This window comes from Podarcis bocagei, assembly GCF_964188305.1.
Source record: "Podarcis bocagei genome assembly, chromosome: 15".
Taxonomy (NCBI): domain Eukaryota; kingdom Metazoa; phylum Chordata; class Lepidosauria; order Squamata; family Lacertidae; genus Podarcis; species Podarcis bocagei.
The window spans coordinates 29,175,979-29,201,572 of NC_138141.1; the positions used below are offsets into that span (position 1 = coordinate 29,175,979).

The 25,594-nt window shown below is 45.1% G+C and overlaps 2 long non-coding RNA genes across 2 annotated transcripts in view; both read right to left on the reverse strand.

Moving 5' to 3' along the window:
• The window catches only part of LOC308574686, a 306,109-nt gene that overhangs the window by 71,822 nt on the left and 208,693 nt on the right, over window positions 1–25,594 (reverse strand). The gene's annotated exons all lie outside the window — the stretch shown is intronic.
• LOC308574708 overlaps window positions 1–25,594 on the reverse strand; it is a 43,471-nt gene that overhangs the window by 3,905 nt on the left and 13,972 nt on the right. The window lies entirely within an intron of this gene.

A 25,594-nucleotide genomic window follows, 5' to 3' on the forward strand; every position in this document is an offset into this window, starting at 1 on the left:
TTCTTATAAGGGGGCCTGCATTTAATCTTCAGCTTCATTATAGAAGCATTGGAAGGAAATTCCCTGGGATTCAATTGCATTTGAAACTTATGCTGTGCTCTGGAACCTCATCATTCAGTCACAGAGGTGTATGGGCCAGTTTATCAGTGATAGCGTGGGGCATTCTATAGTCTGACCTACATATCAGATATTAGGTAGGTAAAGGGACCCCTGACCATTAGGTCCAGTCGTGGCTGTCTCTGGGGTTGCGGCACTCATCTCGCTTTATTGGCCGAGGGAGCCGGTGTACAGTTTCCGGGTCATGTGGCCAGCATGACTAAGCCGCTTCTGGCGAACCAGAGCAGCGCACAGAAACGCTGTTTACCTGCCCGCCAGAGTGGTACCTATTTATCTACTTGCACTTTGACGTGCTTTCAAACTGCTAGGTTGACAGGAGCAGATACCGAGCAACAGGAGCTCACCCCTTCACGGGGATTCGAACCGCCTACCTTCTGATCGGAAAGCCGTGGGCTCTGTTGTTTAACCCACAGCGCCACCCGCATCCCTTATATCAGATATTAAGGCTGCTTATATTAGGTTTTTCTAAGGAAAAACCATCTTCCGCAGAAACTGCTGCTTGCCTTCTATCACTGTGCCATTGAGAGCGTGCTCACTTATGGCTTATGTGTGTGGTACGGAAGCTGTACTACCCGGGACAGGTTGGGGTTGTGCAGAGTTGTTAAGGCAGCAGAGAGCATTGTTGGCTGCCCACTCTCCACCTTAGAGCAGATTTATGCCACAAGGTGCCATAGGAAGGCACTGGACATAGTAAAAGATCCATCACATCCTGGTCACTGTCTCTTCAAGCTCCTGCCGTCGGGACGGAGATACAGGACGATGAAGACAAGAACAAGCCGTCTTAAGAACAGCTTCTTCCCCAGAGCGATCTCGGCCCTGAATGGGAAGCCTGGACTTTGAAAGTCATCTAATCTTCCTTGCTGTTTTATACTGTATTGTTTTAATTAGTGTTTTTATAGTTGATTTGATTTTGTGTGGAGTGCCCTACCTGGGTGGATGGAGCAGCCAAGTAATTTCGTTGTCCCCGAGAGGGGGCAATGACAATAAAGATATTATTATTATTATTATTATTATTATTATTATTATTATTATTAGGTTGCACAGCATTGCAGTAGAGAACAAACACTGCATATAAAAGTTCCCGGGTTCAACCCCTGATGTTTCACCTTTTTAAAAGTATCAGGTCCTTCCCCAACATGGTGCCCTCCAGATGTTTTGAATGCAGTCCTCACCACCCCTTACAATCAGCCATGCTGGCAAGGGCTGATGGGAATTGTAGTCCCAAAAAAATCTGATGAGTACCAGCTGAGCTCTACAAAGGTAACTGAGACTGAGGAGGAAGGTGGCAGCTAGGACTGGTTGTGGGCAAGTAGGCAGGCAGGTGGGGGCTGGCCAAAGGTAGACTGGGACTGGTGGGACACTGCCCCATTCGCCCAAACTCACCAGCCTCCACTGCCTGGAGGTGGAATTCAGCGTCGCAAATGAGTAGGATGTTTTCCTTTCCCCATCCAATATACACGGATGTTCAGGTCAGGCTGCGGTGCCCAGGAGCACATCTGAGGCCCTTTATAGCAGCATCTGGAAGCTGTTAGAGTGTTAGAGGAAACCACAATTACTTAATCAGGCCGTGTCCATCTGCATTAGCCTTTGCCATGGGAAATTTGTCATCATTCACATGCCCCGTGCAGAACAGAGCCCAGCGCCACCTCTGCACATTGACCAGTCAGGTGTGAGCAGTCATTTCTCCCCAGTGATCAGGTAGCGCAGGATAGGGGTGGGTGGAGCTGTCACTTTTGGTTTCTCTCTGTGTTTTCAAATGAGCCCTCCACATTTCCACCTCAGTTTGTGATTTCTTGTGCAACTTCTTCAGCTTTTTAGTGACCATTTCAAGTAATATACACATTTTCCTAGGGCAGGTTTTCCCAATATACATATTTATAACATAACATATTTATGTTGAAAAAAAAGCCCCGCTTTTAAATGTGTTTGTGGGAGCAGGGTTACTGGTTTGTTCTTGTTTTATTATGTATTTTGTATTCTAGTTATGTGTTTTTATGTTGTGAACTGCTCTGTGATCTTCAGACAGACAGACAGACAGACAGACAGACAGACAGATCCCAAGTACAGTACAGTGGTACCTCAGGTTAAGTACTTAAATTTGTTCCGGAGGTCCGTACTTAACCTGAAGCACCACTTTAGCTAATGGGGCCTCCTGCTGCCGCCAGGCCACCGGAGCACGATTTCTGTTCTCATCCTGAAGCAAAGTTCTTAACCTGAAGCACTATTTCTGGGTTAGCGGAGTCTGTAACCTGAAGCGTATGTAACCTGAAGCGTATGTAACCCGAGGTACCACTGTACGCTGCATTCCCATGGATGCTCTAACTGCAACAAACAGACAGATGGCTGAGCATCCCGGAGAGACTCCGAACGGAAAGGAAGAGCCAAGAAGAGTCCTGGGGTCATTTCTACATGAGCAGCCATTCCCAGTGGAAGCACAAGAGGAAAGGCAGATGATGAGCAGCCTCCTCCATCGGCTCTGCACAACTTGTGCTGCCACAGCTGGAGCCTGAAGACCCGGCCGCCTCTTTCTCTCTCTGGGGTGCTGCTGTGCAGATTTCCTTTAGCTCTTTCTTAGCCCATTTCCCACAGTTCATTTCCTTTGTTTATTGGCCTGTGAACTTTTCGTTTCTGCCGCTATCCATGCTTGCATTCCTCTCCCCCCCCAACCGCCCTGCTTTCTTCTCTTCATGTTTGGTTATTTAGGCTACCCTTCCCCAAGCTGGTGCCCTCCAGCTGTTTGGATGACGACGACCATCAGCCCAACCAGATAAGAGTTGTATTTCAAAACAGCTGGAGGGTGCCAGGCTATGGAAACCTGGTTGCAGTGTTACAAAAACCTCTGCAATGTGACATAGCATCCGTCTCCTAACAAAGATTCTAGTCCCTATGGCGTAAAAAAGAAAAGAAAAGAAAGTCCTCTTTGGATGCTGTGTTATCTTAAGGTTGCCCAATACCAGGCACAGTCCCATGCGGATAGTGTGGGGCAGGACTCTGGGGCAGATGCTCAGCGCCTCACTCAACACGATAGCCAGAAAGGCTCCCCAATGCAACAAGGCTGGCTTGCCATGTTTCCAGGTAATGCACTTTGACATCAAAAGTGGTGGGCTAATAATAATAATAATAATAATAATAATAATAATAATAATAATAATTATTTATTTATACCCTGCCCATCTGGCTGGGCTTCCCCAGACACTCTGGGTGGCTTCCAACAAAGCACTAAAATACAATAACCTATTAAACATTAAAAGCTTCCCTAAACAGGGCTGCCTTCAGATGTCTCCTAAAAGCTTGGTAGTTATTTTTCTCTTTGACATCTGATGGGAGGGCATTCCACAGGGCGGGTGCCACTACCGAGAAGGCCCTCTGCCTGGTTCCCTGTAACTTGGCTTCTCGCAGCAAGGGAACCGCCAGAAGACCCTCAGTGCTGGACCTCAGTGTCTGGGCAGAACAATGGAGGTGGAACAACTTAAGGCTCTTATAGGGGCCCACCATTTTTGAGTCTGATGTTATCTAAGCGAACCTCTAGTACAGACAGACAGCTCAGGTGTGCACCCACTTCCAGTCCACAGCTCCTGATGCAGCCAGGGACGGTGCTTGGAGATGCCCCTGTGATCTTGCACTGCATGGATCTCCTTAGTGGGAAACAAGAATGAAAGAAGAGCCTGCTGGACCAGGCCAATGGCCCATCTAGTCCAGCATCTTGTTCTCACAGTGGCCAACCAGATGCAAACACCCCCCCCCCAGGGAAAACCCACAAGCAGGACCCAAGCACAACAGCACCCTCCCTTCCTGCAGTTTCCAGCAACTGGGATTTAGAAGCATTGCTGCTTCCACATGCGGTGGCAAAGCATAGCCATCACAGCTAGCGGCCATCAATAGCTCTTTCCTCCATGAATCTGCCGAATCCTCTTTTGAGGCCAGGGACGCGGGTGGCGCTGTGGGTTAAACCACAGAGCCTAGGACTTGCCGATCAGAAGGTCGGCGGTTTGAATCCCCGCAACGGGGTGAGCTCCCGTTGCTCGGTCCCTGCTCCTGCCAACCTAGCAGTTCGAAAGCACGTCAAGTGCAAGTAGATAAATAGGTACCGCTCTGGCGGGAAGGTAAACGGTGTTTCCGTGTGCTGCTCTGCTTCGCCAGAAGCGGCTTAGTCATGCTGGCCACATGACCCAGAAGCTGTACGCCGGCTCCCTTGGCCAATAAAGCGAGATGAGGGCCGCAACCCCAGAGTCGGTCATGACTGGACCTAATGGTCAGGGGTCCCTTTACCTTTACCTTTAAGTTGGTGGCCACCACTGCCTCCTGTGGGAGGGAGTTCCACAGTTCCACAGCACTGCATGAAGAGGTCCTTCCTTTTCTCTCTCCTGAATCTTCCAACATTCAGCTTCGTGGGATGCCCATGAGTTCTAGTGCCGTGAAAGAGGGAGAAAAGTTTTTCTCCATGCACTTTCTCCATGCAGTGCCTAATTTTATAAATTCCTATCACGTTGCCTCTTTCTTGCCTTTCACTCTGATCTAAAACAGCATCAGATGCTGCAACCCTTCTTCATCCCTGTTGCTCCATCCCTGTGACCGTTTTGGCTGCCCTATTCTCAACCTCTTCCAGCGCAGCAACTTTTTGCATTGAGACAACCGGAACTGCACACAGGGTCCATTCATGCGCTTGCCACGTCTCTGTTGGAGCTGCTGCTGAGTCACCGTGCAGCTGCTGACTCATTGTGCGGCTGTGGGAGAGTGACTCAGGGCTTCCCTCACTGCAAGGTGGGAAAACAAATCCCTCCTCTGTGTGGTGGGCTGAGAAGGAAAGTGCACAAGGTTATCAGAGAGCCTAGCAAGGATGCAGCCTAATTAGCAGACCGCTCCTCCATGTCCTAGGATGAAATGCAAACAGGTCCTTGCTGGAGCAGAAAACTTTAAAGAATATCAAAGGAGGAGTGATTCTCTTTTGCCACCCGCCCCTGTTTGGAGGCTCCCTTTCTCTGCCTCTCATTCAAGCCTCTCCTTTTGTGAGCAGGGTCTGCAGGCCTTACGTGGCGAATGCAGATTCTTTCACCCTATTCAAGGAGAATCTGAGGCAGACAGGTTCACACCCCAGCAGGAGAAACAAGCGAGTCCTTTTCATTAAGAAAGGGCTTTCATCCCACAAGCCTGACAGAGGCAGCAGTGCCAAACTCTGGTTCATCTGGTGCCTCGGCTCAACCAGTAATGAAATGAAATAAACTGCAGAGAGCCGCTTATTTTCCATTGATGTATTGCTCCACACTATAATAATTATTTTTTATCTGCTCAAAGCCTAGTGTGTCCTTGATAAAACATTTAAGTAGATAGGCCAAACTAAATAGCAATGAGAGATGGACGCTGCAGCCCTGAGGACACTTAACGAGGATTACGGCCCATTGAACAGTGGGGCTCGGTTCCAAATATTGACATCATCCATACATTGCCCAATTCAGAATGCCTTCCATGCAGTTAAAAGTGAAAGTGAAAACCCATCGAAATTATCAACAAGTGCTCTGAGGATTATTTATTTATTGCATTTATATCCCACCTTCCCGCCTCCCAGGAGCTCAATGTGGCGTCCATGGCTCTCCCTTTCCTCATTTAATCCCCACAACAACCCTGTGAGGTAGGTTAAGCTGAGAAGCAGTGACTGCCTCAAGCTCACCCAGTGAGTTTCATGGCCGAGTGGGGATTCGAACCCTGGTCTCGCAAGGTCCTAGTCCAACACTCTAACTGCTATACCACATTGACTTAAGCATGGAGCACAACCAACTGCAATACAAAATTCACAGTGCTATCAAAACCCCTGGAATCAGGGTCAGATGGAGTGGTGTCCCTTTACCAGCCCCTACCAGGGAGCATTCAAAAGAACCCCACCACCACGCCAAATGCTTTGAGGAACTGCCGGGGGGGGGGGTAGCTGACACAGGTCCCTGTGCAGACCCTGCCACTGACACATGACAGCAGCAGGCTCCATCCAGGCCTTTTTGCACAGCAACAGGGCATTTCTTCCTGGCCCCCACCTCATACCTTGACCAGCACAAGCTCCAGGGCTGTGTATGTAGCCTGTAGCTCCATCGGGTTGGCCAGAGGTTCTGATTGAACCCTTAGTGAAGGAATAAAATTAGGCTAGCAAGAGCAAAATGTACTTTAACACAGCAAAGCTAAATAACAAACAAACACCCAACCCACTGAAGATCTTTAAAACCATCTTAAAACATTTGTGAAAATAAGGAGGACTTTGCTGGAGTCCCAAAGGCCACCAATAACATAGGCATCAACCAGGCATCTTTGTGGAGCATCCCAGAACTGTGGGTGCTCCTGTCAAAACAGCCCTTTGTCCAGTAACTGCCCACCGCACCACATTCGAGGAGGTATTATTATTATTATTATTATTATTATTTATTTGAATTTATATACCACCCTATATCCGGGGGTCTCAGGGCAGTTCACAGAATAAAATCAAGATAAAAAACTACAAAATACATAATAAATACAAAATCAACCCAATAACCGCCCCCCCCAAAAAAGAACCAGCATTTTAAAAAGGGTATAGGGTGTAGATCATGTCAGGCAAAGGCCTGGTTTAAAAGGAACATTTTTGCCTGGCGCCTAAAGGTGTCTAATGAAGGCACCAGGTGCACTTCCCTGGGGAGAGCATTCCACAGACACGGAGCCACTACAGAGAAGGCCTGTTCTCATGTTGCCAGCCTCTGGACCTCTTGAGGAGGAGGCAAACAATGAAGGGCCTCAGAAGATGATCTCAGGGTCCAGGTAGGTTTATATAGAAAGAGGCGGACCTTGAGGTATTGTGCTCCTGAGCAACAGGGTCTTATGGTATGGGAAGGTCAGAATCATAGAATCGTAGAATCATAGAGCTGGAGGAGACCCCAAGCGCCATCTCATCCAACCCCCTGCAATGAAGGAATCACAGCTAAAGCATCCACGGCAGATGGCCATCCAACATCTGTTTAAAAACCTCCAACAAAAGAGAGCCCGGCACCTTTTGAGGGAGTGCCATTCTGCTGGGAGGAAGTGATCTTTGGAGTCCCCTGGTCCCAAGCCTTTTAAGTCTCTAATGGTTTTAAACAACACTTTGAATTGGCTTGGAAATGGACTGGCAACCTGCACAGACAAAGGCCCTGATCATGTTTGAAAGCACAAAGGGTTGAGAAATCTGAAAGTGCTGCTTCTCACAGCGATGTTAACTGAACCCCCCCCCCCCCAGTATAAGAGTCCCAGGCTGAGCCAAAGCGTCAGAGGTTGTAAATATGGGAACATCTGCATTTCTTATGGGTTATGGTTTGTGTATGTCTATGTCTCTTTATAAAACCAGATGGCAGCTCCTTTACACTTTAAATACAGACTATCCAAATGCAAAACAGACCCTGGAAGGCGTGCATCGCTCTATGCACAGAACGGGTGGCTGTCAAAAATGACGTTCTCTTCTAGCAAGGTACGTGTCGGGGAAAGACAGACGGTGGAGCTGAGTCAGTGTTCAATATATCTACACAGATTTAGGGAAATTCGATGCTCTTGAAATTGTTCTCAAAGTCAGCTGTCTCTTGCCTTAATTCAGATGCTTTGAAACAAACCAAGACATGGTCTCCGTTTCTTAATCTTTTCCTTCATGTGTAAACGGCATGGTATTCTTTTCGTTATTGCCTGGCCTTTCTCAACATGCTTCCCTCCAGATGTTTTGTTCCACAGCTCCCATCATCCTCAGCTGGCAGAGCCACATTGGAAGGACCAATGGGAATTATAGTGGTACCTCGGAACTCGAAGGTAATCCGTTCCGGAAGACTGTTTGACTTCTGAAACGTTCAATTTCCGAGGTGCGGTTTCCGATTGGTCAACAGCTAGGTTTTTGCACAGTGGAAGCCGTGTTGGACATTGGTGTTCCAAGGAACATTCGAAAATTGGAGCACTTCTGGGTTTTTGGCGTTTGGGAACTGAAACGTTCGAGAATGGAGCCGTTTGAGTTCTGAGGTACCACTGTATAGTCCAAGGCAGCAGTGCTAGGTTGGGCAGTGCAGGGGGCAGCATTTCACACCAGGCCTCCCAAACACTGAGTGTCACTGCCAGTAACCAAGAAGGGGGAAGGAGGAAAGGGCTTGGGGAGCTCCCTGTGGTGCAGGCACGGCAGCAGAGCATCAGATTGGCTCTGCTGCTGTTGCTGTACTGCACTGGGCTCCCTGCACTTTGCCCCTCTCTGTTGGTTCCCTCCGCCATTTTGTTTTGCTTTCCTGCCCTCAAAAGGGATCCCTTTGGTTTCCAAAGGTCTTGACGCTGCAGGAGGCCAGCTGTTCTGCATGAGGGCACTGCCACTTCATTAACAAACTTGATCAAACCTCTCAAAGCAAGCCTTCCATTTTAAAGCAGCGGAACCTGTCCAAAGATGGGATTATCCACCAATTTAGGAGTTTTACCCAGCACCTAGGATTTTCCCCCAGTGCTAGGCTGACATATACACACCTCTTTACCTAATAAGACCTGCAGACCTGTTCTTTATTATTTATTAATAATAAAGAGAGCCAGTGTGGTGTAGTGATTAAGAGTGGTGGACTCATAATCTGGGGAACCAGGTTCGCGTCTCCACTCCTCCACATGCAGCTGCTGGGTGACCTTGGGCTAGTCACACTTCTCTGAAGTCCCTCAGCCTCACTCACCTCACAGAGTGTTTGTTGTGGGGGAGGAAGGGAAAGGAGATTGTGAACCGCTTTGAGACTCCTTAGGGCAGTGATAAAGCGGTATATCAAATCCAAATTCTTCTTCTTCTCTACTATTATAACCCCTAGGTTAAATTATTATAACACATTATATGTGGGGCTGCCTTTGCATGTGATTCTGAAACCGCCATTAATTCAGAATGCAAATGCAAGACCTCCTAACTGGGACCTGGGGTTGGAAAGGTATCTTTCCTTTGCTTAAAGAACAGCACTGGCTTCCAGGCCCATTTCAAGGCTCTTTCCAAGTATTGACGCTGTCCTTCACAGCAGGGCTGGGCCCCCAGGTGTTGCTAGACCATACCTTCATCATCTCTGATCATCAACCGAGCTGGTTGGGGCCGATACCTCACTCCTTTTTCACAGCTTGGTGCCTGAAGAATTGCCTCTCTCCACATGAGTCCACAGAGATCACCTTCTCCGAGGTGTTTCTTCAGGTGCCCCAGACTGGTGACTGGCAGGCAGAAATCTTGCCCTTTCAGTGACAGCCCCCCAATTATGGAATCTGCTGCCACCTTCTTTTTTTGTAATTTCTGTGATAGTAAAGGCAAGGACTTTATTTCCTGGCGCCTTTATGTGTCAGTTTTATTTCCATTGTGGATTTTTATGCCCCTTTGCTCTTGCTCTTTGGGGATTTTTTTTGTAAGCAGATTTAAATTTGTATTTTATTATTATAGAACTGTGTTTCAGTGTGTTGACTGAGGTGCTCTGGGAGTGTTTTCGAAGTGTGGGATATAAATCATTTAAATAATATTATTTTAAAAGCACCTGTAAAGTATATTCGATGATAAACAGCTAAGGGGAGATGACAGGGCCTGAAATACAGTGGTACCTTGGTTTCTGAAAGTAATCTGTTCTGGAAGACTGTTTGAGTTCTGAAACGTTCGAAAACTAAAAACTCAGTACAGAAGCCTCAAAATGGAAAACTCAATACGAAAGACGTGTTTATGGTTCAACATCCGAGGCACGTTCAAAAACTGAAGCACTTACTTCTGGGTTTACAGCATTCAAAAATCGAAATGTTTGGCAACAGAGACATTCAAAAACCGAGGTACCACTGTATAAGGATTCTGGTAGATGTAATGTGTGTGCAGTTATATAAGAGTTATATAAGATGCAACAAACAACATAAGGTGTTTTGGTTCCTCTCAGCAACCTCAGAGTGTGCTCCTACTCCTTAGGAATGTTGAAGGACCCTGCTGGACCAGGCTAATGGTCCACCTAGCCTAGCATCCTGTCCTCCTAGGGGCCAACCAGATGCCCCAGTCAGAAGTCCACAAGCAGGAGCCAAGCACATGTGTCTTCCAGCAACTAATATTCAGAAGCATTGCTGCCTCTGACCATGGACAGCACCCACAACGAAACATTATGTGGCTTTTATCTGCAAAATCACCCCCCTGGGGTCTGCATCCCTGGCCAGCCAAGGTCCATTTTCTCATTGCGTCTTTCTGGGAATGGGATGCTGAAGCAGCTATAAGCTCTGCCTGTCTCCATCAATCTACCAGATCGATACGGCCCAGAGCAGGCATCATTATCTGTACGAAGAACCCCCTTCCTTGCAACAGCCGTGGTTTGTTCTATTAGCAGCCCATTGATTCTGACATTTTGTTGGCTTCTTGTCAGACTCCGACAGAAAAGCATTCCTTCCCCATTATTATAAATACAGGACCCGGCGTTATTTCCTCTCGGCCAAAGCTGTGTTGCAAAGCCCAGATCCGCTGTAGATTATTACTGACAGGTGCTCATTTGCAGGACAGCACACAGCTTCCGAACTGGGCCATTTGAGGCCTTTTGCTCTCCTCTCCAAAGACTTATCAAAGGAAGAGTTGGGAGGTGTTGGAAGGCATCTGCCCTGAGCCCACAAAGTAACTTCTCAGTAATTGCTTCTTTTTCTTCTTCTGTTGCTGCTGTTGCTGCTAAAAGCATCAGAGGGAGGAAAGAGGAGAGACTGAAGAAGGCAGCCATAAAAGATTCAAGAAACAATCTCCACCATGGTTTAATAGTTCACGTCAGGACAGAGAGAGCTACTCTGTTTTGCGGTTTTCAGCTAGAAATCCCAGACCTTGTGGCTGGCAGTATCACAGCTGGGTTTCAGGGAATGGAGTGAGGGGGGATTTCAAAAATGGCATGAGCCCCTAGCCAGAAAAGCCATGACAAGCCGGGGGGGGGGGTGTTGATGCATATGTGTGGGTGTGGTGAGGAGAGGAGAGGAGAGGGAAGGAAATCAATGCAGTCTAAATGTTGGCCACAGGCTTCCAGGGTCAAAGGCATTTTGTTCTCTTCTTGTTTTTATTATGTACAGTGATACCTCTGGTTATGTACTTGTTCCGGAGGTCCGTTCTTAACCTGAAACTCTTCTTAACCTGAGGTACCATGTTAGCTAATGGTGCCTCCCACTGCTGCTGCGCCACCACCGTGAGATTTCTGTTCTCATCCTGAAGCAAAGTTCTTAACCCGAGGTACTATTTCTGGGTTAGCGGCGTCTGTAACCTGAAGCGTATGTAACCTGAAGTGTATGTAACCCGAGGTACCACTGTATTTTGTGGTTTTATCTTGTGAACCACCCCAAGATCTACAGATGAAGAGCAGTATACAAATTTTAACAACAACAAGCCAGACACCATTTTAATTTTCTTTAATTTTAAATAAGTATCTCATGCAGGGGTAGGGAACCTGTGAGGCCCCCCAGATGATTTTATGCTTGAGGTGAAGGTGCTTACCAGAAGGAGAGGGGGAGGGGAAAGGCACAGGGAGCTTGGCACCGTATCATAGAAAACATATCAAAGTGGTTTACAGCAATGAAAACATACAGTAAAAAACAGAAAAATTCAAAACGAACAACAATTAACCGTTAAACACTGCTGTATCTCCAAGGGCAGAGAGTTCCACCGGACTGGACCAATCATGACATGAAAGGCTCAGTTTCTCATTGCTGTCAGGTGAGCCTCGCCAACGCAGGGGACAACCCGTGACGCTCCTGCAAAATGATCTCCATGAATGAGGTGGTACGTAAGGGTTCAGGTGATCCCTGAGGAACCCAGGACTTAAATTGTTCAGGGCTTTACAAATTACTACAAGAACTTTGAACCTGGCTCGGTAGGAAGTACTTGGTGGCAGATAGGCTGTGTCTGTGTACTTTTTGTACAACTGCTTGAAAAATTGGGGGCGTTTTATCCAATATGCCTGAAATCTGCCAGATCTAAGGGCTTGCTAACAGGATGTTTGTAGATTTCAAGCCACATGCATGGAAAACAACAAAGTTAGAGGCAGCAGAAGGCTGGCTGAGTCTCCCACTGAAACAAGTGGGGGAAATGGGGGGAAATAAATGAACCAAAAATGAGTGGGAAATAAACTTCGAAATTAACGAGAAAATCTCCACACACACACACCGCTTTTTGCTCACCCACACCAACCCCCAGTTTCAAATACCAGTCAATTCTGACAATATCTCCAGGACCCCACACAGAATGAGGAATAACGGAATCCAATATTCTGTGGTTTCTTTGGACTACAAATCCTGAAATATTCAATCCTGGAGGATAATAGCTTGAAGAAAATGTCCCAGAAGCACAAGATCAGCTGCCAGATTCACTGTTAGTCGGCTGCCGTGTGCACAGGGAGGTGAGCCAAGTGCTTAAGACAGAAACTGATGGGAGGGGGGTATTTTAAAAATTTGGATGAAACGATCACAGGCAGCCAATCCACTGGAAACTGGCAAGTTCTTGCTCAGACTGATCCAACACTCTCTTTTAAAATGTTTCTGAATGTATGGAAAATGCTTGATTTGGGTAAACATTTAAAGCCTGGTTCTTCTGCCCCCACCCTCCAAGGAAAACGTTGGAGACAGCTGCTTAGAATCAGGCTCTTGGCTTTAAGAAATAGGAGAAAGGGCATCTCCCCAACATCGAACTCAAGATTGATTTGTGCTGAAATTGGACTGTGAAAACGGTTGCAAGCGCGGCGTGTGCAGCACAAGCCGTCTTGCACTTGGACTGACCTCGAGGGCCGTGATGCTGCTTGAACCAGGGAGCAGGATTCTGCACAGTTTTCTTCTGGTGAGGCCACTGTCAGGAGGAAAAGGAACAAAGCCAATCTTGACAGTTCCCTCTGCCCTCATGCCTTGTCAGCTAAATCTGGAGGGCACCAGACTTGGGAACAACTGCTATAGTTTGTTCACCAAGTCTTCACTATGTTCTTTGTTTAAATTGTGTTAATTTTGCTGCCTATGCATCTAAAACAGTGGTTCCCTAAGAGGATGGTAGCACCCCCAAGTGGGGGGGGGGACGGGCAGTGGGATTCCCTAGCTAGGGGGTTGTTAAGAGGTCATTGGGTGGCAGGCAAGAACTGGAGGTATAAATGACTCTCGGACTTTGACAAGCTGGTATCACTAGAACAACTTCATCGGTTTTGTTAAATTGACTAAACTAAATAGTTTTAACTGGATTTTCAATAAATGTGCAATTAACTGTTACCGTTTTGAATGTTATTATTCGGAAACTGCTGTTTCTGAATAATGCTTATTACAGGGTATGGTAGGGGACACTGGGGATCATGGAACCAAAGGGGCTGTGGCCTGAAAAAGATTGGGAACTACTGGTTGTATTGCAACCCCATTGAGAGCTCTGGTAGAAACAATAGCCAGGATATTTTGACTTTTGAAAAGTGACTAATAGAACCTCACTTTCCCAAGAGTGCCTCTGACAAATCACTTCTTCTCAGCAAGCACAATGCAAGAGCTCCTGGCAAAATGGGACCTAAATAACGCTCAGTATTTCTGCAGAGAGCTTTCGTAGTGCTCAAAGCACGTCTTCACAAAACGTAGTCTTACGACCTCACAGTTTTGATGATGCAGAACTGGAAAAAGAATCAGATGAACAAAGGAGCAAAAGTTTATGAGATAACACAGCAAGGCACTTGGTCAAATTCATAACAGTTTCCCAGCCGTCAGAAAACCAGACGCTTAGGCAAGCAAAGCCCTCCGTCAAAATATTTGCTAATGTAACAACCATGCATAAAAATATCATTTCTTTGCAAACCCATCTTAGAGATGTGAAATTTTATGAATGGTTCAGTAAAGCTGGATGAGAAAACAAATAAATGGACTGAGAAGAGGCTGGAACGTGTAATGATGCTACTGAGAGGAAGAGAATGAAAGAACACTATCGAACCACCAAGAATCAAAGCACAGAGAGAAAGGTCAGCAGAACATCATGACCTTTAATTCAGTCTACTCCTCCCCTGCCCAATTCCAGCGTGTGCATTTTATTTTAGCTGAGCTGAATGCACAAAAGGTTGTGACTATAAGCATTACACACACACACACACACACACACACACACACACACACACACACAGAGGCTTTGTACCTGTGGCTGATTTTAAGACAAGAGGACAAGGAGGCCAGTCTCTGGCCTGATCTTTGCAATCATATCGCCAGCTTGCTGCAGCATGCGGATTGCTCAGCTCATTGTATTTTACAGGCTGCTTTGAGCATCATGTTTACCCTGCAGGAAAGCGGCAGTGAGTCACCCTGTGATATTCTAGTGGCATTATCCATTCATTCGGCAAGATATTTGGGGATGATGAACCAGAGGAGGTGTGCTGGGGTGCTATTCAGCACAAGGACACAAAAGACAGAGAGAGAAGGAGAGAGATGGGTAACCTGTGGCTTTGAAATCCTTCTTTGAACTGGCATTTCCATCAACTCCATCCAGAATTCTCAATAGTCCAGGATGGCGGGAGTTACAGTTCAGAAAATCTGAATGGTTATGGGTTTCCCCATCTTTGGAAGAGGAATTTTTGAAGTTTGATGCCCAATTATTCATGAACCAAGCTTCTCCCAATGGGCCTGGCTGGTGCCAAAGGAGCCTCTCTCTCGACTCTCCTTAAGATGTTCCTCATCTCTTAGTTGTTCCTCATCTCTCTCATACCACTCTCCCCTACAATTATGACACTTTATTCCAAGTCCATGGGAAAGAAAGAGAGAATCTATCTCTTTAAAGATCTTTCATCAGCTCCCGGTGCCTAAGGCAGCAGCTGTGCTGATTAAAACACTTCCTGACACTGCAAAGGTGGAGAGGCGCAGTGATGGGTTTGCACGGTTGCCTTCATCATCCAAATATTGCACTTCATGCTCTCTCCATTGGCCCGATTCAGAACAAGGCAGCTCCTGGTGTTTGTACCCCTATTACAATAGCAGTGAATAGATTTGCAATTGACTCTTAAAAATTATTCCACATTGCTTTTGCAATTGCCAGGAAAAGACAGCAAGGGTGGTACTTAACACCTGCCAAACTAGCGAAAACGTTTAAAAAAGAAAAAGGCAAATGTTGGAAATGCAATGAAGTAGAGGGATCTTTATTTCACATGTGGTGGTCCTGTACAGTAATCAGGGAATTCTGGGAAGTAATTTACAATGACACACACACACACACCCTTCCCAATAAAGCCTGAGACATTCCTCTTGGGAATGGTAACAAAAGAAGTCCCAAAGAAACAAAAGAATTTATTATTCTATGCCACCACTGCAGCTAGAATATATATATATTCAATGCAAAATTACAACAAAAATTACAAACATTGAGTCCGAAATAAAACAGTACAAACAAGAAAAAAAAGAACACAAAAGAAAAAAGAACAAAACAAAAACAAAAACCAAAAACACACATCTACAAATAAAACCATATCATCATTCTGATCTAGTCATTACATACATATACACATATTGACTTCCTTCCTTTGTTCTAAGATCTCAAATTTTTACTCTTTCTAAGTTGTTGTGTCTAATGTAGATTACTTCTATCTTTATACTTTTTACACCATTTTCCTCTTTCTTTAACCCTGCAAAGCATCATTCATTACATACCAATATGTTTACTCCAGAACAATGTTTTTTCATATACTCTTTAGCACACCCCCATTCTTTTAATAATTTTCGGTCCGATTGTCCCCTTACGAATGCTGTGAGTCTTGCCAGATTTATATATTCACAAAATTTAATTTGCCATTCTTTCATTGATGGAATTTTTCTCCCTTTCCAATTTTTTGCTATGAGCATCCTGGCAGCTGTTGTCGCATAGAGGAATACTTTCCTTTGATTGTCAGGAATATTGTTTGTGATTATGCCTAAAAGGAATGCCTCTGGTTTTTTGCTAAAAGATACTTTAAACATCTTTTTGATTTCTTCATATATTTCATTCCAAAATTGTTTAATAAGTCAGCATTCCCACCACATGTGAAACATTGTTCCTATTTCTTTCTTGCATCTCCAACAGGTATTTGATTTTAATTTGTAAATTTTAGCCAATTTTACTGGAGTTAAGTACCATTGGTACACCATTTTCATCAAATTTTCTCTGTGTAACATGCCGTAAATTTAATATCACTTTTCCATATTTTCTCCCATTGGTCCAGCCGAATTGCGTAACCTATATCGCATGCCCATTTAGTCATAACTTCTTTTACTTCTTCATCCTTTAACTCCCATTCTAATAATAAATTATACATTTTAGATATACTCTTTCTCAAGTTTTATAATAATACTTTTTGTAGTTTTGATTCTTCTTTTTCAAATCCTATTGCTTTGTCCTGATTAAACATTTGGGCAATTTGATGATATTGTAACCACATGGTGCAGTATTGGGTCACCTCTTCATATAGTCTTAATTTTAATTGGCCCTCTTCCTCCTTTAGGAGCTGCTAGTATGTCGTCAATCTTCCTTTCATGTTTTTCTTTTTGACCAATATTACTTCTAATAGTGAAACCCACCATGGGGTTTTTGGTTCTAAGAACCCTCTGTGTCTCACCCAGACCTTATATAACGAATTTCTAACTACATGACTTAGAAATTCTTTATGCACCACCACTTTGTTGTAAATTAGATAGGCATGCCAGCCGTATCTGTTGTTCCATCCCTCTAAGTCTAAAATGTTATTATTATCTAATGTAATCCAGTCTCTGATCCAACTAAAACATGCCGCATCATAGTATATTCTCATGTCTGGGAGTCCAAAGCCCCCCCCCGTTATTTTATGTCCGTTAATAATTTATGTTTGATCCGTGTCTTTTTGCCTTGCTATATAAATTTTGTTAGGTCTGTTTTCCATTTTTTAAAACATTCATCTTTATCTGTTATAATTGGCAGGCATAACGAACAGGATAAGAGAAAAGGATGATAAAGAATATAAGGAGGATTGGGAAATGTTTGTTGAATATTTAAAGAACCAGTATAAACAAGTAAATAACCCAGCAGGTCTTGAGTAAATCCAGGAGAATAGGTGCTAATAGAAATTAACAGAGGAAGAAATTTGAAGATCAACAATTTGGGATACACGATTTAGTAGAAAAGTAAAAAAAAAAACAGGAAAAGGGTGGCAGGGGAGTCACTAGGTATTTAGTTGTAAGTCGTGATTAGTATGAAAGGTAAGGGAGGGAAGGGGATGTGGGATGCACATCTGTATTAAAAATGTGAATAAAAATTATATATAGTGGTACCTTGGTTCTCAAACGCCGTGGTTCCCAAACACTAAAAACCCAGAAGTGTTTTGGTTTTCGGATGTTTTTCGGAAGCCAAACGTCCGATGTGGTTGTCACCTATTGTTTCCGGGGCGCCTGAACCAATCAGAAGCTGCACCTTGGTTTTCAAACATTTCGGAAGACAAATAGACTTCTGGAATGGATTAGGTCTGGCACTTTTGTTTTTGCTAATTATTTTGTTTTTCAGGCTTTTTCGGTTAAATTGTTTTTGTGACTGTGTGGAACCCAGTTCAGCTACTGATTGATTGATTGTGTGACTGTGGAAATGGATAAAAGCCCCCCCCCCATCATCCAAACAGTGATTATCATCAGTGCATGCAAGAATTTTTTTTTTAATCATCTACGATACTGTCTTATTTTATAGTACAATATATTGATTATTGCTTTCATTTTATGGATCAATGGTCTCGTTAGATAGTAAAAATCATGTTAAACTGCTGTTTTATTAGGAGTTGTTTTTAAAAGTCTGGAACTGATTTGCTTTACTTTCTATGGGAAAGTGTGCCTTGGTTTTGGAACAAATTTCCAGAACTTACTAAGTTTGAGAACCAAGGTACCACTGTATATATTTTTCAAAGAGACAGCAAGGATCCTTTCCTTGGCCTTCACAATAACATACAAGTGTAAGATTTGCTAGATCCTTGTGCTGATCCTTAGCACTACATTAACTGGAAGCCAGGCTCCAGATTTGGCCTAACCAGCACAAAATAGAGTAGAGCCGTCACTTATTGTGGATCTTCCTCTGTGCATGTACTAGATCCTCATGGGATCTACTACTGTAGCTATTGTGGTCAGCTGAGGTCTCATTTATTTTAGACTTCTCAAACTGCAGCAGCAAAATATGAGACATATAAGCAAAATATATATTGCCTATTCTCATGCCTAGATTTTTCGTAATGACATGGAGTTTTGTGGGCTAGAGACTAATGAAGTGGGCCTTGGGTCCATGAAAGCATCTTCTGCAATAAATCTCTTTGTCTTTAAGGTGCCATGAGATTCTTTCTCGTTTTTATTGTACCTTAAGGAACATCTGGAGCAGATAAAAGGTTGGGTCCCCCCCCCCCCCAGTCCTGAACTAAATAGGACTAAACAGATAGACACTCACACATGTTTAATTATGCATTGGTCTCTGAGAAACCGAAATATAAAAGGTTGTGTATTCAAGGTTGTATAACAGTCGGTTGCAAAGGATGGACATGTTTTTAAGCTTTATACAAACACAACCACCCACCTATCCCTTTTGAATGTTGACCATCACCTAGTGATGATAAAAACCCAAAGGGCTGCATCCAACCAAGTTCTACATAGAGTAAATCTACTGAAATCAACGGGCTTGAGATAGTCCTCTCCATTAATTTCAATGGATCTAATAACCAATAACCTTGGAGACAACCCATTAAATATGTTTTCAATCAAAGTTCTCCAATGCGCTGAGCCTGCTCTATCCTTTGCCAACAGCCGCAGTCAGCAGTTCCATCTAGCTTGGCTTAGAACGGTTTTTCAAAAGTGGGCTGGCAGCTCCTGATTGTTCTGATCTTCCTTGTTCAGTTATTTAGAGGGACACTCAGCCAGCACTTAAAGCCACTGTTTAGAGTTGTCCACATCTTGTTTAAATTCATCAGACAACTCAGCAAGTGTGAAAGAACACTTGATGCGGCAAAGCAGAGCCCAGGGGCTCAGGGATCCTAGTCGCTGTCTGCAGATGGAGGGTGTCAAGCTGATGATAAAAATATGTCAGCATTGCTTGGCTGGGTAGGAAGTTACAGGAACCATTGCCTTACTGCTTTTGCTGTGGAGGACATGAGCACTAGGATAATGGATTCAACTGTCAGGATAAACATTTGCAGGAAGGGACTGAAGCCAATTTGGTATTGTGAAAAGAGGTGGGGACCCCGTGAATGTCCATCCAGGACTACAACTGTCATCACTCCTGACCATTGGCCAGGTTATCTGGGGGCTGATGGGACCTGCAGTCCAATAACATCTGGAGGGACACAGGTCTCCCAGTTCTGGAGCAGAATGTTGGAACAGATCCTAGTGTATTTCGTTGGGTGGTCGTGGACCGGTTCTGATTCAGGGTTGGGGAGCCTGTGGGTCTCCAGACATTGCTGGACTCTCAACTCCCAGGAGCCCTGGCCAGCACTGCCAATGGTCAAGGAGGATGTGAGTTGCTGGCCACCAACATCTGGAGGGCCACAAGTTCGCCAACAGTGGAGGTAGAGCATGGCTGTTAGTAGCCACTGATATCCTCCTCTGTGAATTTGTCTAATCCTCTCTTGAAGGCATCCAAGTCAGCTGCTAATCACTACGTCTTGTGGGAGTGAATTCCATAGTTCAACTATGCGCTGTGGATGACATACGACACGGCCTTGTCCTGAGTCAGAAGCATGCCAGGCCACATAGCAAGCCTCTCTGGATTGTGAAGCATCTTTCAAAATTACTTTGTGAAATGGCAAGGAAGGAGGGAGGGAAGGAGCTGCTGTTCAAAGGGGGAAAGTGGGGAAAAAATGAAACATGCCTAAGCCCTCGGGTGTGTCTAAAAAGCTCTTTGGATCTTAGCCTAATGCTAAAGAAAGTTCCTGCAGTAGCTCTGATCTTGTACTGCAGGGCTTTTGTGAAAAGGATGCAGCCCCAAAGAGACAAGTGTGTGTGGGGAGGGAGTCTCTGTTCCACACATTTTGACATTTCCTTTGAAGGGAGGAGAGAGAAAAAGAAGGTCTCTCTCTGAGGGAGCATGAGAGCAGCTGCCCACACCATTTTGTGTTTCTTTCCCTGCTGTTTTAGATGTGGCAGACATTTTGTGTGATCCTCCCACATCCCTCCCCCCATGACTGCCATTTTGTGACTGGAGGCCACAGCACTTCCTCAAAATTACAAATGTGCCCATTGGCCCCCAAAGGTTTGGATACCCCATCACTTCATGTGCACAAAATCACACAGGGGCTTGATGTGAGCTGGGAACCCTGGCGCAGAGGGTGTGAGGCATGTTGAAGTAAGAGTAGCAAAATCTCAGCTAAGAAGCTCAAATCATATATATGACTGACACTCTTCTTTGGAAATTAAGCCCATGTCCAAACTTTAACATTCAAAAACTTTACTTGTAGAAACTTATAGAGGAATTAAAACATATTTATGGCCACATGCTACTCCAAGTCTTACAGTCTCTTCTTCTAACTTCCAAACAACTGTATTTTCCTCTCTTTCCAGAGCTCATAACTCAGCCTTCTGTATCTCATTTAGGCCATGCCTTGCAGCTGCTATGAGAGATTTCCACTTTTACCTTCTCCTGCAGTTTTGCCGTTTTTCAAGCAGAAAAGAAAGACTCCAACACTCTATTCAACTTAGCAGTGTTCACAGTGGATCTTAAAACACAGTCATCTTGCTTCACATAAAATGAAGTCTCTCCTTTGCTAGATACCTCCCCTGTGACCAATGTTAGCCAATGACATGAGAACTACTAGAGAACTCCATAGAATTCAGTTACCAACTAATCAAATGTAAACACATAGTGATGCATACAAGCATTTACAATTTCAGTGACTTAACATGGCAGGCACAACGTTTCTCTGTGTCGGAAAGTAAGTAGTTGGTGTGGGGAGGGGAGGGGGGCAAATTTTTGGCTGCTCTGAACAAAATACATTAGAGGCCTGGTCTGCTTTTCTGTGGCAGCACTCTCCCTTCAGTGTGGAAACAGAAAGTGTGACCACAGCGAACAAGCTCATCAGAATGAAAGCAATCTGGGAGTATAAATCATTTGCCCAGTGCAAATAACTGTCCTCATGTGTTTACACAGCCAGATCACTGGGGCTGTTCATTCATGTATACATGGGCTGGCTGTGTAAGCTATCTGGGAGGCAGGGCAGTGTAGCTGAGAGGAGGCCAGGCCGATGTTGGGTTCAAGCAGGGCTTTCTTTTTCTAGAAAAAGAGGTGCCAGAACTTGCTGAGCTATTTTTAGGGAGAGGACTTCTCTGCTTTGACCACTTGCTCCAGTGCCGCAGAAAGAGGTTCTGGTGAGTTCCAGCTTAGAAAAAGCCCTGGGTTCAAGACTCCTTTTTTACATGTGGAGGAAAGTTCTGGTTTTCCAAAGAAACCAGCACCAGACATTTCCAGTGTCAGTTCCCAATCCCAACCTTCAGCTCTTACTTACATTCAAAGAGTTAATAGTAATGCCCTCAAAAGTTGAGCATCTGGCTGCTGTTTCAGGGTGCCAGGTTGGCATAGAGCATACAATATATGGCAGGGGTGGGCCAAGCCATGCCCACCTGCCAATCACTTGGCATTGTATATGACACCATGCTTGGGCCGGTAAAAGGGGCTTCTGAAGCACCAATGGATCACCTGATGGTTAGGACTTCAAAGTGCAGCACGAGGGGCCCCAGGGCTGCACTTTGAAGCCCCAACCATCAACTTTCCATGCAGAATGCCCCTGGTTTAATACATGGCATGGCATCCCCAATGAAAAGGTTCTCATGGAACAGGGCTTGGAAAGACGACGCCTGAATTTCTGGAGAGTTGTCATTGGGATTGACAGGTGGACCAATGCTCTAAACTCAGCATAGAGCAGTTTCACATGCCATTTACCTGGAGAAGACCTTGGTGCAGATTAATTTCCACCCAGGTTTTTAAAATTATAATTCCAATGGTGTGTTGGTAAATCATGAAGCTCAGGAACTCATCATGACAGCTCATCCATGTCCCCAAGGAAAGTGCAAAGATACAGGCAGCTGTGTTGATCCATTACATATTAATACCAAAAACCAGAAGTACATAGCATAAGGCCCATTTTATTATTATTAGCTGTCAAGTGTAAGAACCAGACCATTGATCCATCTAGTTCGGTATGATGACTATCAGCAGCTCTCCAGGGTTTTAGGCAGAGAACGTTCTCAGCCCCACCTGGAGATATCTGTAGGAAACCCCTATTCCTATCCCAGAGTGCTTTAAAAATCACTCTGTCTTTAGGCTGGAAATTGTAGCTCTGAGGGGGAACAGGGGTGTCTCCTACCAACTCTCAGCACCTGTGACCAATTACACCTCCCATAATTCTTTGGGGGAAGCCGCAACTATGAACTATGAAGTGGCATCATAGTGCTTTAAATGTCTGGTGTGAATGTCACTATCACTGAGATCCAATTTGCACAGTGAGCACAAGGGGTATTGCATTCCCATTTATACATCTCTTCCCCCACCCGCCTGTGGCATTTGATACAAACTGTTGAAGACAGCAACTGTGATCCAACAGATAATGTACTAGGCTTGGACCCAGGAGTCTGGATTTACAATCGGGCTCCATCCAATAACCCAATGGATGGCTTTGGGCAAACCATTATCTCCTGGTTCCTTCACAACCCTCTTTCATGCCCTCTGGTAAGACGGGACCACTAATGCCTCTCTTCACGAGGCTTTGGGGATTTTAACGCTCTTTTGAGCACTAAAAATAAAATAGAAATTATTAATAATAAATAAGTGAAATGACAGCTACATTTGGTCTTCTTTTTCCTGGGAAGGAGGGGTTTTAAGAAGGCATACTTAATGCATCGTCAAACCACATTAAGGCCAGTACCATGCAAGGCCAGGAGTCTAGTATCCAACTTCCCAAACTAACTGAACCCCACGATATTGTGGTTTTGTTTTACAACGCTTTTAAATGGGTGACAAGAATGAGAGCTCGGTTTTAAAAATGGTGGTGGTTGGGAGCACTCTGGGCATGCTTCAAACTACCCCCATAGGCAGCGGCCAGAAGGGAGTTGTGATACAGCGGAGGAGGAGCATGGAGCATCATAGCCTAGCTGTATTTCAAGCACAGCAGCACTGATGCCATCTGCTGGAGTGCCAGGACCATTGACGGATCCTACTTGCTCTGGCAATGGAAAGCAGGGATAATGAGTCTTTCAAGTTTGCTTAGAACAGAACATGAAAGACTCATTATCCCTGCCTGTGAGAGATTAGCACAGAAGAAGTCAGAGAATTGAGAAAATATCCAAGCCCTACTTTTATTTGACGGAGTTCCTACTTCAGATAGCAGTTCAAGTTCTTTACAAGATGTTTTGCAGTTCTGCTTAAAAGATCAAGGTTGCGTTTCAGCTGATGGAAGGTATCTCATTGAAGTTTTACAGAAGGAACCTGGGCAATCAAAAGGGAGCACCGCTGAGTTCAAGGGAGCTCATTGCCAGGAAACAATGAATAGGATTGCAGCCCTACTGGTCCCAATAGCCTATGTGTTATCCTATGTGCTGCTTCTGTTTGGTATGTGTGTAATGGTTTGACACAGCCCCTTGGTGACTCTCCTTGAGGGCATGGCAAAGGCTCTCAGGTTAAGCTCCTGTGCTTCAGAATCTATCTCTTCACCACTGGAGGGGAGCCAAGAGCTCTGCCCAGCAGCTAGAGCTAATCTATGCTCCCGCACAGTTATCTCAATTTTGTTTAATTCATGTTCGCATTGGGAAGAAAAAGCAGATTAAGAAATGAAGTGCGCGCGCACACACACACACACACAATCTTCAGGGGAAGCCAGAACATGCACTGCTCCAGCAAAACCAGCCTGGGTTACAGCAAAGTCTGTTCCTTGCTGGGAGGCTCAATCAAGTGACCTTAAACCAGCCTGCAGCTTAAACTCATCCACCTGGAATGTGTCAAAGTGCTGGGTCAACCGTTTCCCCCTCAAATAAGGCCTTTGAGAAACAATTCCACAGTTTGCACGTACCAGGATATTGTGCACAGGAACAAAGGAACCTAAGAACATAAGAATAGCCTGCTGGATCAGGCCAACAGTCCATCCAGTCCAACCTCCTGCTCTCACAGTGGCCAACCAGATGCCTATGGAAACACGCAAGCAGGATTCAAGCACCAGAGCATCTTTCCCCTCCTGTGCTGTAAAGTGGAGGTCAGAGGCAGAAGCGTAGCGACGAAAACCAGACAGGAGTCAAGATCCAAGGCAGCAACCAGCAAAAGAGAGCAGATGTGTAGGGAGGACTCTTACAGTGGGAACAAGTTACTCTGGCTGAAGGGCAAGCTCTGATGAGGCCTGGGCAACCAGGATGGGCCCGTGCCAACATGCAGGCAGGGCGATGCAGGAAGGTGCTTTCTGTTGAGCTCAGTACTGTCTGCGCTGAACGGCAGCAGCTCCTCAGGGGTCTTCCCCAGCCCTGCCTGGAGGGCCAGGGACTGAACCTGGGACCTCCTGCATGCAAAGCAGGTGCTATGCCCTCTGAGCCTTGCTAGATGCAGCCCTCAGGCCACAAAGCTGAGTCTCGCAGGCTTCCTATAGAAAGCAAGCTGGTGGCACAGGACCTAAGGAGCTGGAGCCTGCTTGCTGAGAGCCCCTGTTTGAAACATCTTCCCACTGGTGGAAGCATCCACAACTCTGGCTGGCAGTTGCCCTCAGAGAGCAAGACCTCAGGGAAGCATGTGCTGTCCTTGTGCGATCGATCGATCAGTCGATAGATGATGGATAGATATTTGCATCAGACACCAGTCAGTGCAGTTTGTGCACAAAAGTACAGTGGTACCTCAGGTTAAGTACTTATCTCGTTCCGGAGATCCGTTCTTAACCTGAAACTGTTCTTAACCTGAAGCACCACTTTAGCTAATGGGGCCTCCTGCTGCCGCCACGCCGCTGGAGCACGATTTCTGTTCTCATCCTGAAGCAAAGTTCTTAACCTGAAGCACTATTTCTGGGTTAGCGGCGTCTGTAACCTGAAGCGAATGTAACCTGAAGTGTACGTAACTTGAGGTACCACTGTACAAGCAAATAGTAAACAACTAAACAGATAAAATTGCCAAACTAAGTTAAAATATATACAATTTAAAACACAAAGACCACTGTGTGCTGTATATGTATGAGCTTTGGGTGTGTGTATGTGTGTGTGGTATGCCTATTATTTGTTAGATGCTTTGAGAATCATTTCATGAAAAGAAGGAATATAAACCTTCAAAGTTGTGTGTGTAAACTGGCCCTCTGACCAACAAATACTTGCTTACCCTGTGGTAATTTATTTTGCTATAGATCTTGATTTATCTGAGGAGAAATGGTTTTGTTGTACCCCAGGGAGCTCAGGACAGAGGTGATTTCCTCTCACCGCATAAGAAAAGGAGAGTGGAAATAAAACAGTGTTTTATTACAAGAGCACCAAAGCAACTGTGGGGAGAGAGCCTCAGTGGGCACGTAGACATTTATTGGAGCAAATGGAGGCAATTGAGTTGAGAAAGAGCAGC